At 41.6% G+C, this 14,462-nt stretch overlaps 1 protein-coding gene across 7 annotated transcripts in view; it reads left to right on the forward strand.

Annotated features, from left to right (window-relative positions):
• Focad (focadhesin) overlaps positions 1-14,462 on the forward strand; it is a 330,597-nt gene that overhangs the window by 239,976 nt on the left and 76,159 nt on the right.

Consider the following 14,462-nt stretch of genomic DNA (forward strand, 5'->3'; position numbering starts at 1 on the left):
TTGATCAATTATGAAAGTCAAATCTTATTTCACCTTTCTGTGTGCTTTCTCTGGTGTTCTTCGGTGCTTTGTGTAGCTTTGAGCTTTCAATCTGTATCCTTTTCTTCAATGTAAAAGTTACTTAAAAGAAAAATGTATCCTGAAAGGCAAGCTTTGTCTGATAAAGTCTGCTAGAGAAAGCATGTTCAGAAAAAAATAGAAAGAAGAAAAGGAAAAGTCACACTTTTTTTCTGAGTAATTCAGAAGCAGCATGGGTGTACTGTGTACGGGAATGTTCTCCAGGGAGGTTTCTGTTGTTCTGCATGGCATAAGATGACCTGTACCTTCCTAGGGGTGATACTACCTTCCTAAGAGTGATCCCCTAACTGAGGAATTGGCCCACCCAACTGGAATGTTAGGTCTCCTTCTAGACCCAGGAGATTACATTTCATGACCAGGTTTTACTATTGATCATCATGCATGTTACATGTTTCCACAGACCTTGGACATTCTATTTTTGTTTGTTGGTATTTTCTCTTTGCTTCTCAGATTCGAAGATTTCTATAGAGACATCCTCCAGCTTAGGTATTCAATCCTTAGTTTAGTCACATCTATACACACCAATTCCATTTCTGTTTCACCAGGGCTTTGGTCCTTAGTTTCTTTATGGTTCTTCCTTAGAACATGTTCCTTTTGCTCTGATAATGCTGTCTACTGTGTCTATCCCAGCCATTGTGTATTAATAATCGGTTTTAAATTCCTGAGATGAGAATTCAAATTGTCTCTGGCTCCTATTCCTGTTTGATTTCTTGAAACTTATTTTTGCCTTTTTTTTTGTTCTTTTTTATTTTTTCCATCTTTATTAGATTTAGTATTTCTTATTTACATTTCAAATGTTATTCCCGTTCCCTGGTTTCCAGGTCAACATCCCCCTAACCCCTCCCCGTCTCTTCTATATGGGTGTTCACCTCCCCATCCTCCCCCCATTACCGCCCTCCCCACAATAATCCCGTTCACTGGGGGTCCAGCCTTGGCGGAACCAAGGGCTTCCCCTTCCACTGGTGTTCTTACTAGGCTATTCATTGCTACCTATGAGGTTGGAGCCCAGGGTCAGTCCATGTATAGTCTTTGGGTAGTGGCTTAGTCCCTGGAAGCTCTGGTTGGTTGGCATTGTTGTTCATATGGGGTCTCAGGCCTCTTCAGTTCTTTCAATCCTTTCTCTGATTCCTTCAACGGGAGTCCCGTTCTCAGTTCAGTGGTTTGCTGCTGGCATTCGCCTATGTATTTGCAGCATCCTGGCTGTGTCTCTCCGGAGATATCTACATCCGGTTCCAGTCAGCCTGCACTTCTTTGCTTCCTCCATCTCATCTAGTTTGGTGGCTGGATATGTATGGGCCACATGTGGGGCAGGCTCTGAATGGGTGTTCCTTCAGCCTCTGTTCTAAACTTTGCCTCCCTATTCCCTCCCAAGGGTATTCTTGTTCCCCTTTTAAAGAAGGAGTGAAGCATCCACATTTTGGTCATCCTTCTTGAGTTTCGTGTGTTCTGTGCATCTAGGGTAATTTGAGCATTTGGGCTAATATCCACTTATCAATGAGTACATAACATGTGTGTTTTTCTGTGATTGGGTTACCTCACTCAGGATGGTATTTTCCAGTTCCATCCATTTGCCTATGAATTTCATAAAGTCATTTTTTTTTATCGTGTCAAGCCAGGAGAGGAAAAGAGAGAGAGAGAGAGAGAGAGAGAGAGAGAGAGAGAGAGAGAGAGAGAGAGCAGAAGAAGAGAGGAAGAGCAGAAGAGAGAGTGAGAGTCTCCTGTAGCTTTATCGTGTCAAGCCAGGAGAGGAAGAGAGGGGGAGAGAGAGAGAGAGAGAGAGAGAGAGAGAGAGAGAGAGAGAGAGAGAGAGAGAGAGATAGGAAGAGAGAGGAAGAGGATGAGCAGAAGAGAGTCAGAGAGAGAGAGGAAGGAGGAAGAGAGGAAGAGCAGAAGAGAGAGTGAAGTCATTGTTTTTGATAGCTGAGTAATATTCCATTGTGTAGATGTACCACATTTTCTGTATCCATTCCTCTGTTGAAGGGCATCTGGGTTCTTTCCAGCTTCTGGCTATTATAAATAAGGCTGCTGTGAACATAGTGGAGCACGTGTCTTTGTTATATGTTGGAGCATCTTTTGGGTATATGCTTAAGAGAGCTATAGCTGGGTTCTCAGGTAGTTCAATGTCCAATTTTCTGAGGAACCTCCAGACTGATTTCCAGAATGGTTGTACAAGTCTGCAATCCCACCAACAATGGAGGAGTGTTCCTCTTTCTCCACATCTTCACCAGCATCTGGTGTCACCTGAGTTTTTGATCTTAGCCATTCTCACTGGTGTGAGGTGAAATCTCAGGGTTGTTTTGATTTGCATTTCCCTTATGACTAAAGATGTTGAATATTTCTTTAGGTGTTTCTCAGCCATTTGGCATTCCTTAGCTGTGAATTCTTTGTTTAGCTCTGAACCCCATTTTTTAATAGGGTTATTTGTCTCCCTGTGGTCTAACTTCTTGAGTCCTTTGTATATTTTGGATATAAGGTCTCTATCTGTTATAGGATTGGTAAAGATCTTTTCCCAATCTGTTGGTTGCCGTTTTGTCCTAACCACAGTGTCCTTTGCCTTACAGAAGCTTTGCAGTTTTATGAGATCCCATTTGTCGATTCTTGATCTTAGAGCATAAGCCATTGGTGTTTTGTTCAGGAAATTTTTTCCAGTGCCCATGTGTTCGAAATGCTGCCCTAGTTTTTCTTCTATTAGTTTGAGTGTGTCTGGTTTGATGTGGAGGTCCTTGATCCACTTGGACTTAAGCTTTGTACAGGGTGATAAGCATGGATCGATCTGCATTCTTCTACATGTTGACCTCCAGTTGAACTAGCACCATTTGCTGAAACTGCTATCTTTTTTCCATTGGATGGTTTTGGCTCCTTTGTCAAAGATCAAGTGCCCATAGGTGTGTGGGTTCATTTCTGGGTCTTCAATTCTATTCCATTGGTCTATCTGTCTGTCTCTGTACCAATACCATGCAGTTTTTATCACTATTGCTCTGTAATACTGCTTGAGTTCAGGGATAGTGATTCCCCCTGAAGTCCTTTTATTGTTGAGGATAGCTTTAACTATCCTGGGTTTTTTGTTATTCCAGATGAATTTGAAAATTGTTCTGTCTAACTCTTTGAAGAATTGGATTGGTATTTTGATGGGGATTGCATTGAATCTGTAGATCGCTTTTGGTAAAATGGCCATTTTTACTATATTAATCCTGCCAATCCATGAGCATGGGAGATCTTTCCATCTTCTGAGACCTTTAGTTTCTTTCTTCAGAGGCTTGACGTTCTTATCATACAGATCTTTCACTTGCTTGGTTAAAGTCACACCGAGGTATTTTGTATCATTTCGGACTATTATGAAGGGTGTCATTTCCCTAATTACTTTCTCAACTTGTTTCTCTTTGTGTAGAGCAGACTACTTATTTATTTGAGTTAATTTTATACCCCGCCATTTTGCTGAAGATGTTTATTAGGTTTAGTAGTTCTGAGGTCGAACTTTGGGGATCACTTAAATATACTATCATATAATCTGCAAATAGTGATATTTTGACTTCTTCCTTTCCAATCTGTATCCCTTTGATCTCCTTTTGTTGTCTAATTGCTTTGGCTAGGACTTCGAGAACTATATTGATTAAGTAGGGAGAGAGTGGGCAGCCTTGTCTAGTCCCTGATTTTAGTGGGATTGCTTCAAGTTTCTCTCCATTTAGTTGAATGTCAGCTACTGGTTTGCTGTATATGGCTTTTACTATGTTTAGGTATGGGCCTTAGATTCCTGTTCTTTCCAGGACTTTTATCATGAAGGGGTGTTGAATTTTGTCAAATGATTTCTCAGCACCTAATTAAATGATCATGTGTTTTTATCTTTCAGTTTGTTTATATAGTGGATTACATTGATGGTTTTCCGTATATTAAACCATTCCTGCATACCTGGGATGAAGCCTACTTGATCATGCTGGATGTTTGTTTTGATGTGCTCTTGGATTCGGTTTGGAAGAATTTTATTGAATATCTTTGCGTCAATATTCATAAGGGAAATTGGCCTGAAGTTCTCTTTCTTTGTTTGGCCTTTGTGTGGTTTAGGTATAAGAGTAATTGTGGTTTCATAGAAGGAATTCGATAGCGCTCCATCTGTTTCAATTTTGTGGAATAGTTTGGATAGTATTGGAATGAGGTCTTCTATGAATGTCTGATAGAATTCTGCACTGAACCCAACTGGACCCGGGCTCTTTTTGGTTCAGAGACTTCTAATGCCTAATTCTATTTCTTTAGATGTTATGGGGTTCTTTAAATGGTTTATCTGTTCCTGATTTAACTTCGGTACCTGGTATCTGTCTATAGGCCTGTGTGTCAGGAGTGCTGTAGACCTGTTTTCCTGTTTTCTTTCAGCCAGTTGTGGGAACAGTGTTCTGCTTTCAGGAGTGTAGTCGTTCCTGTCTACTGGTCTTCAGCTGTTCCTGTGGGCGTGTGTCCTGAGTCCACCTGGCAGTTCACTTGGAGCAGAAAAGTTGGTCTTACCTCTGGTCTCGGGCCAGGATTTCCTTCTCAGAGCAGGGGTTTCAGCTCTTTGTGAGTGCAGCAACCAGAAGGGCCTGCCCCGCCCTTTTTCAGGTCCCTGTGCACAGGGGTCCCAGATGTTGCTAGGAGTTTTCCTCTCGAGTCAAGAATGTGGGCAGAGAGTAGTCTCTTCTGGTTTCCCAGGTGTGACTGCCCCTCTGAAAGTTTAGCTCTCCCTCCTACGGGAATTTGGGTGTAGGGAGCTATTTGACTGGGTCCCTTCAGATTGGGGCGAGATCTGAACTGCAGGGCTCATGCAGCTTGAATGCCCTGTGTTCCTGTTCCCAGAGGCCCTATACAGCTTTCTCTAGGCCAGGGATGTGGGCAGGGGTGGGCAGTACTGGAGGTCTCTCCTATCCTGCAGTCTCAGGAGTGCCCACATTTCTGGGCGATGAGCTCTCTTCTCCCATGGGTTTTGGGAGCAGGTAGCTGTGGGCCGGGATCAGCAAGGTTTGGGCACCAGCTAGAAATCATATTTTTGCCTTTTATTGTGCTTTGTTCTTTTTCTAAAATCTGGACATGATATAAAAAGGTTTGAAATAAATAGACATTTAATCATTTAGTGGTTAAGGAGATTGGGGTGATGTGGAATCACTCTTTATTCACATAATTAGGTCTGGTTTTTTTTTTTAATTAGTGTGATTATAAGTTTCACACCTCTTTTTCAGCTCTCTCTACTGCCTTGAGGCAATGTAACGTAGAGTAGCCATGATTGATGCTTTTCTTTTCTACATGGAAGGATAGAAAACATTAGAATTATACATTTTCTTCCCCATGGGTTTGTTAGGCTCTCACAAAACCTAGTTTCCAGCCTGTTCTATTGGAGTATGCCTGTAATCCCAGCACTTGGGATGCTGGAGCAGGAGAATTTCAAGTTCAAATACAGTTAGGCTACATCATAAACCTCGAAGCATAACTTACTGTGTTAACCTTGCTTCCTCCGATAGTGTACCCCTGGATGATTATTTTAGATGTCAGATGTATATGTGACTTTCATTTTGTATTCATTGTAAAAATTTGGTGAAGCTCTGAGTGTTACATGCAGAGGTGTGTGGTGGTCTAATGGCTCAAATTTCTGATCCACTGATTGGCCGACTCTTCCCTGACTGTGTCCAATCTGGGATTTTGTATCGAAGTTCTTGTTAGCACTAGGTGTCTGCACCTTGGTGACTATTGAAGCAAGTTTTGCTTCTCTGCTTTGGCCTGCTTACTCTCTAGCTGCACTTTGCTGTGATGTAATCCCTCTCAGGGCTCAGAGAGCCATGGGGTGCATCAGCTTCTCAGTTGTGCTTTGTAGGATGAGTTGTGAGTTGTAAGCCCCTTATGTGCCAGACTGGAATGGGCGGTTTTCATCCTTGACATCTCTTTTATATGTAATACTTTATTAATACTTGTCAAGAAAGACATGTTAGCTAAATTAAGACTCTTTGATGCCATGGTGAACTATTTATATAAAGTTGCCTCATAAATTTCCCTTTATTTTCCTGCTTTTCAAAAACAAACTGATAATTCCACCATGCTATTATACGTTTGAAAGGACTGCTGATCTATGTCTGATGCAGTGTTAATCCTACATGACTAGTATCTGTATCTTCTTAGCTTTGGGTGAAACCATGTGCCCTCTCTTTGATCTTTTGAATCCACTAGTGGTCATATCCTATCTTCCAGGCTTTTCTGTTACCTTTCTTCACCCCATTAGATGCCTCCTGCCCTTTGGGGGAAGCTGGGGGCAAGTGGCAGTTTTCTTCCCTGGAATTTACCGATAGTCCCATTGTCTTTTCTCATTTCCTACTTCAACATAGCATTCTCATCTCAAGTGGTCAATGGTGACCTGTCCTGAGCTGAGAATGGCAGTCAAATTTCATTCCTTTCTCCTTCTTGGTGGTATGGATATTCCTGATCATGTCAGTGCCACCCAGCCGTATTTATGCTTAGCGTTAATTAATGAGCTGTTCTTCCATTTGTATTTTAGAGGAACCTTATTCAGCCAGACTGGAAGCTGGACTCTGAACAAAATCGTTGGTGGTGTTTGTTGTTGTCGTCGTTGTTGTTCTCATCCTCCGTTTCCTCTTCCTCCTCCTCCTTCTCCTTCTCTTCCTCCTCCTTTTTCTTTTTTCTTTTTAATTAAAATGATTACTATTTAATTTTTTAAAGATGTATTTATTTACTTATTTATTTAATATATATGAGCACACTGTCGCTGTCTTCAGACACAGCAGAAGAGGGCATTGGATCCCATCACAGATGGTTGTGAGCCACCATGTGGTTGCTGGGAGTTGAACTCAGGACCTCTGGAAGAGCAGTCAGTGTTTTTAATGCTGAGCCATCTCTCCAGCCCTACTATTTAATTTTTATCCATTAAAAATTAATTTTTCTTTTCTAATTCTATAATTTTTCCTCCAAGCTGTTTCAAGTTAGATATGTAACCACTTCTTTGAAATAGAATTGCAGCCTTACCTTTTCTTTCAGTTGCTCCTTTGTCTTAGAAATATTTCTTTAAAGGTACAGGAATATTGTTCACATTTATGCAATATGAAACAACTATGTGAAAATTGTGAATAATAGTGGGAAGAAATTATATCTGTGCCTCTTACAGATTCTCCCTTGCAAATGCTGTGAAAAGTACGTATTGCTGTGTTTTAGATACTCCATAATTACCATGTGGATGTGAGTTGTTATGGTAACTGGGTTTCCCCTTCTATTAAATAACAGAGTAAATGGTTGCTTGAGATGCAATTCAATTGTCAGCTTTCAAGCTAATGTTATCCTGATAGGAAATGGGGTGGGGTGGGGTGCAATGATTGAGTGTAGAGGTGAGGGGGGGATATTGAATGTCTGGAAACTACTTACAAGGAGATGAGGGCTTTGCACTTTCAGGAGGCATCCTCTTAAGTCTTCTCTTACAGTATGTCAATGGAGAGGGATGGCAGAAAGTTACTTCGTAGCAATGGTATTACTAATGACAGAAAGTTGAAGCCTCTTATTCCTCCTTATAAACAGCCATGCAGTGAGTGTCTTTTAAGACCTGTAACAAGTGAGAATGCTTTTTACTTCTGGGAACACAGGAGGAATGAGTGTGGGAGTTGATACTCTTTGTATTCCATGTATCAACTGAAATCAAATACCTTTATTCTTTTCTTTTGTTGTGTTTGTTGTTATGGAAGAGGAGGAAGAGGAGGAGGAGGTGGTGGTAGAGGAGGAGGAGGTGGTGATGGAGATGATGGAGGTGGAGGTGGTGCTGATGGTGCTGATGGTGGTGATGATGGTGGTGGAGGAAGAGGTGGTGGAGATGGAGCTGGTAGAGGTGGAGGAGGTGGTAGAGTTAGTAGAGGTGGAGGTGATGGTTGTGGTGGTTGTCGTGGTTGTGGTGGTGGTGGTGGTAGTGGTGGTGGAGGAAGGGGGGGTGGAGGTGGTGATGGTGCTAATGATGCTATGGTGGTGATGGTGGTGATGATGCTGATGGTAGTGATGATGGTGATGGCGCTGATGGTGCTGATGGTGGTGATGATGCTGATGGTAGTGATGATGGTGATGGCGCTGATGGTGCTGATGGTGGTGATGATGCTGATGGTAGTGATGGTGTTGATGGTAATGATGATGGTGGTGGCTATGGCTGAGGTGTAGGTGGCTTTGATGATAATTGTGAGAGGGAAATTGTCTTGCTTTATGAGTTGGGGTCATAAAATGAATGGAAAATACTTGTTTATGTGTGAGGTTTTGCACACTGCTCTGCCTGTCTTACTCTAGTTTTACAAATAACCTCATCAAAAAGTTTTTTTATTTGATTTAGAGTAGTCAATAAAAGTCTGTTAAAATGAGTATTATATTTTTAATCACATAATGGTGTTTGTTCAAGAAGCAGAGTGAGTTATGTGCTTCCATTACCAAACAAAAGGGGAGAAGTTCTCTCTCCCAGCGTTCTCTTATATTGAAAATGTATGTTTCTAAGCAGGAGATGTTCATGAGCCCGTGTATCAGGTGCACTAAATCATAATCTAGATGCTCATGAAATTTCAGATTATAAAGTTTACAAAACTCCCTACAAAGTATAACCTTTTCACTTAGAAGATATTTACCTGAAAATAAATATTTCTAGAATCTTTTGGGCATGTTCTGTAAGGTTGAAATAATTATGTGTTTACTTTAGCTATGTTGACTCAGATAAGCTTTTTATTTCTTTGTTCTTGAGACAAATTCTCTTAATTCCTGGCTGTCCTAGAACTCCTGTATAGACCAGGCCGGACCCCAAACACACAAAGATTCACCTGCCTTTGCCTCCCAAGTACTGAGATTAAAAGACTTATATGCCACTATGCCTGGCATATTTTTTAAAATTTGTTGGTTATTTTATTTATTTGCATTTCAAATGTTATCTCCCTTCCTAGTTTCCCCTCCAAAATCCCCCTATCCCATCCCACATAGCCCCTGCTTTTATGAGGGAGCTCCTCCCCACCTCACCACCCTGACATTCCCCTACACTGGGGCATCAAACCTTCACAGGACCAAGGGCCTCCCCTCCCATTGATGCCTAACAATGCCATCCTCTGTACATATGCAGCTGGAGCCATGAGTTCCTCCATGTGTACTCTTTGGTTGGTAGTTTAGTCCCTGGGATCTCTTGGGCGTCTGGTTGGTTGATATTGTTGTTCTTCCTATTGGGGTGAAAACCTTTTGAGCTCCTTCAGTCCTTCCCCTACCCCATCCATTGGTGTCCCAGTGCTCAGTGCAATGGTTGGCTGCAAGCATCTTCATCTGTATCAGTAAGACTCTGGCAGAGCCTCTCAGGAGACATCCATATTCAGCCCCTGCCAGTCTTCTTGGCATCAGCAGTAGTGACTGGGTTTGGTGTCTGTATATGGGATGGATCCCCAGGTGGGGCAGTCTCTGGGTGGCCTTTCCTTCAGTCTCTGCTCCACTCTCTGTCCCTGTATTCCTTTTAGACAGGAACGATTCTGGGTTAAAATATTTTGAGATGGGTGGGTGGCTTCCTCCCTCAACCCTACATTTTTTTTTAAACTTTGTGTTTATAGAATGATTGAAAGTTGAATGCCAAGTCTGGTGGTGCAGGTCTGTATTCTAACAGTTCAAAAAGTTGAGGCAGAAAAGCCCTAAATTCAAGGTCAGCCTAGATTAAGTTAGCGAGCACTTGTATCAAAATAAAGTGAAACGAAAGTTTAGGATATAGCCCAGTGATAGAATGCTCACCTAGCTACCAATGTGCACTCGAGGCTCTCAGTTTAACTCCCAGGGTTACAATAAAACGTTGAGCACAATAGTTTTATGATTGCTTTTAAAATTTCACTTTACATTTTAATATGACAAACATTTTTCTCTGTTAAGGAGATGTGGAATAATTAAATCATTTTAACTAAGTGGGTGTGCATAAAGAGTTTTACAGGCACTATAAGGGGATCCCAGGAAAACCAGGAAGTGATCTGTGTGCCTTGGGATTGTGTGGCGTTATAGATGTCCGTAGTATACTAGAACTGTAGAGGTGAGAGAAATCAGCCAGGTATGTTGAAGTAATAGGAAGAGAGGGCATGGAAAATAGAGAGGTGAGTGGTTCCATAGGTGCTGTGAAGAGCAGGACAAATGTGGGAACTGGTTTATACTTCAGTTCTCTAGATTAAGAACGATATCATGATGCACAGTTCTAAGAATTATGGAGAAATTCATCGAGGTTCTTGAGCAGAAAAATTATCTCTTAAATAAGTGAATGATGTTGTTTTGATCCTGAGAAGCTGTTAAGTACTATAAAATGCTTTCATGATATTCTTTATGAACTCCTAATGATTTTGCAAAGAAGTTCTGAGTAGTCAGCACCATTTGAGATGAGTTATCAGAGGACAGACATGAAGATCTTATAGGTGTGTCATAGTCACATGGGAAGAGTAGGACTAGGCCAGTGATGAGGAAACTAGAGGTATATCAAACTTGCATTTCAGAAATTGTCTTGATTGTTAAGTCATGGAAGACTTCCAAGGTAAATCCAAAGTTTCAAACCTCAATAACGGTTATTGATAGTTGATATCGACAGACATAGGAATGATCAATGAGTGGGTTTTTAAATGATGATATACAAGCCAACTGACCATAAGATTTAGTAGATGGAAAGGTCTAAGAAATATGTTCTAAAAGCAGCAATTTTCTAACTACTTTTGATTTCTTAAAAGATTTATTATTTTTAATCACGTGTGTGAGGGTATGTGCACACCGTTACTGGTGTCCACAGAGGCCAGAAGCATTAGATCTCCCTGGAGCTGGAGTCACAGGCATTTGTAAACTGCCTAACCTAGGAGCTGGGCATTGAACTCAGACCCTTTGCAAGAACAGCAAAAGCACATACTCTTACCCACCAAGCCATATTTCTAGCCCTACTTTTGATTTTTTTAATTAAAAAGAATTTTACTGATACATTAAGACATAAAATTGTACATATTAAATTATTCATACCTGAGATACAGTCCAATGTGTTAATATATGCAAACTATGTATATTTTATATATGTTTTATGTTAGTGTATGCTCTATGCATCCTGGCAGGTGGACATATTCTGTAACCAGCACCCATCAAGATGAGAATTATTCTAGCAGTCTAAAAAGTGCCTTCTCATGCTTCCTAGTCAAACCTGTCACCTTCCCCATCTCCTACCTATTGTTCTCTTTTCTATCTCCACCTAATTAAAGTTCCTGCTTAAAATGTTTCAGGGACCATCCACAGTGACCACAACGGTGCTCTAAGTCTCAGCTGTTTTCTTCACTGTGTCTACACAACTCCTCCTCTTGATTTTCTCAGATGTTTAACATGGTATTGGAAACGGAGTGGCAAATGGGATAGCTGGGTTTTTGGAAGCCATGGCTCTACGGTGTCATAGTATCAAAGTGTCACATCACTCCACAGTGTCCCCAGCCACTGTGGGTTTGTTTTTGTTTGTTTAACCTGGGTTGCTGTAGACAGCTCTGCAAGGTTCGCCTGCTCTGCGCTTTCCAGTCTGCTTTCAGCTCAGTAGTCATCAGGTCCCTGTTCAGCATAAATGAGACTATCCAGTTCCCCTCAACCCCCGAGGGTGGAGGACTCCTCTCTTACTAAGAATGGAAATAGGCTGGAAAGGAGAACCAGAGGAGTCTGGACTCTCCAGCTCCCCTGACTCCACCATGCCTTACCTTTCCAGGTTTCTTTTCCTCTTCTTATCCACTCCAGCTACTCTGGCTTTTTGACTCTTTCTCACATAGGTCAGCCCTGAGCCTCTATAGGGCCTTTGTGATTTGTGCTTTTGTTGGTGGTGGTTTGCTTTAGACCTACCTTGAGAACTGTGCTTAACCTGGAGCCTTTGTCAACCCTCACTCCTATTTCATTAGTTTGCCTGTTTGTCTGGTCTTCTTTTTAGGTGTATGAGTGATGTTTTATCAAATTTACCACATTATACACATGGAACCTTTCCTCCTATTCTTCCTGAAGAAGGAAGGACTTGTTTAACCAAGTGGTCCCTCACACAGCTGTCACTATAAGAGTATGCATGGTTAGTTATAGGAAAGACTTGAGTTTCTCCTATATTTTAAATCTCAGTGATACAATGGTTACTGGCTCTGCTCTATTAACTGTGGTTTAACTAGATTTACAACTTCATGGTTTGGAATTATTTTATTGACTTTAGTTTCCTGATGACTTATTACTGGTCCAGCAAAATAGACATAATTTTCATACTTCATGAATGCCAATTGAGTTTATTTTTCAGGCTAGCAACCTCAACCTCAATACAGATAGGCAATGTCTGAAACTGTGGATTGAAGTGAAATAACTTCCTAATGATGGTCATGGGAAGCCCTTTAGCCTGAGATGCAAATGAAAAGGGCCTGGCTTTCATCAAGCTGTTTCTGAGGGAGCACTCAGGAGAGCGCTGTAATGATCTCCACTCAGCTCATTCCAGGGCACCCTACAACTGAGGTATAATTCCATAAAGCCTGGGGCGTCTAGGCTGGAAGGCTGGCATGTAGTGTTCCCTAAGTCCCTGCATCCGCTCAGCATGGTCAGAGCCATAGGAGGATCCGCTGGGTCTTTTGATGCCCTCTTTGACTGTGTCCCCTGGCAGGAGTAGCTTTCTCTTTTGAAGCGCAACATTCCATTTGCTCATTTACATTTTTTCTAGAATTCTTTTTCTTTTCAATGTCAATATTAAGAATGAATTGAGACTATTGTCTGTCGAAATGATTCGGTGTTCTTTTCGTCGGTGTTGAGGCTGACAAGGAATCTTAGTAGTGCAAAGATAATCCATGGAGTTTGAGCAGGAGAATCTGAAAATAGTTCATAGTTCTTTATTTTTTTTTTCTTTTTTTTCGGAGCTGAGGACTGAACCCAGGGCCTTGGGCTTACTAGGCAAGCGCTCTACCACTGAGCTAAATCCCCAACCCCTAGTTCATAGTTCTTAAGTAAGAGGTAAAACTCAGGTTGCATTATTTGAGGCCTCAAATAGGAGCTAATGATAATATATTTGTGAATAGGAAACATAATTCACAGGAAAGCGGGGAAGCATTTGGAAACAGAAACGGGTTGAAAACTGAGGACCTCCTTCTCAGCTGGACATGTGGCCTAGGTTATTGTTTAGCTCCTGAGTGGTACAATGAGAGAAAAACCAAAAGCCCAGGTCCCGAGGGCTCATTTCTTCTATTGGTGGACACACTAACAAGGCCCTTCTCATCCCACCTGGCAGTGTGAATTCTCAGTCAAGAAACGTGTTTAGAATTTCTTCCAATTCATTTCATGGTGTCAGTATCCAGCTTATGCTGGTCAAGTATCTAATGTTTGGGAAAACCAGCTGTGGCATCAGAAGTGATTGACAGAAATCAGAATTGATCCTATTGTTCTCTTCTGCCCCATGTCCTATAGAGTCTTCACAGTCCCACCTTACAATCTATTTGTGGCCATTTCTTGCTCTCCTGCCAGCAAGAAAGCTTCTTGTGGAGTGCCCCATAACCCTTGTCATCCACAGTACCTTGCACAGTAGACTGTCACAAGGGTAAGAGTAAAGCATACTGAGAGGCCATGACAACTGACTCTATTCAGCTGTATGATCTCCCCTATCAAAAGGCACCTGAACACCTTCTCAGAGGGTTGGGAACTGTTTGGAGCGCTAGTTGCCATAATTCTGTCCTGATCCTATACAAACTTCTCTCTGTCTCGTGTATAGGGAGGTGGGTGAAAGTTTAGGGACAGGGATGAAAGTGTTGGTTGTTGAGCTGAGGGATGCATGAACTGTGAAGCTCTCCTTAACTGCTTCTCTTGAGACTGCTTCTGTTGAGCAGATGCAGACCCTGGGAAGATGTGTTGCAAGACTGCTGTGTGCTAATAAGTGGAAACTGAAATGACTCTGCCAGCCAGCTGCTTCGTCGGGCTCTGCTCAGGAGTAGACCTCATTGTTGATGTGGATTGTCTTTCTCCTGCGTTTCCACACACACGAGAGGGCCGCTATCTAGCAGTGCACATGGTTGCTGGGTATCACGCTCATCTGCATGTGCTGGTCACTGTGGCTTATACACAGCACTTCTGTTGGCAGTTTATGTTTATTACTGCAGAAGTGAACATCTGAAGTCCAGGCCATGAGTAATATTTATTTTCATTTAGCATTACTGGGGAGTTTGTTAGACAGTACCCTGTTCCCCATCTTTGGCAGGAGGTTTTATAGCCTTCCCCCCTGGTTTTCAGAGAAGGATTTATATTACAAATTCATCTTAAATTTATTATTGCAGGGTTTCATTTGCTTTAATTTAGAAAATTCCAGGCTTACTTTATTTTGTATTTACAAGATTCCAAATTCTTTTCAACTGGGAATATGGTAAAGATATTATTTGTGGTTC

Source organism: Rattus norvegicus, chromosome 5 (genome assembly GCF_021556685.1).
Source record: "Rattus norvegicus strain SHRSP/BbbUtx chromosome 5, alternate assembly SHRSP_T2T, whole genome shotgun sequence".
Lineage (NCBI taxonomy): Eukaryota > Metazoa > Chordata > Mammalia > Rodentia > Muridae > Rattus > Rattus norvegicus.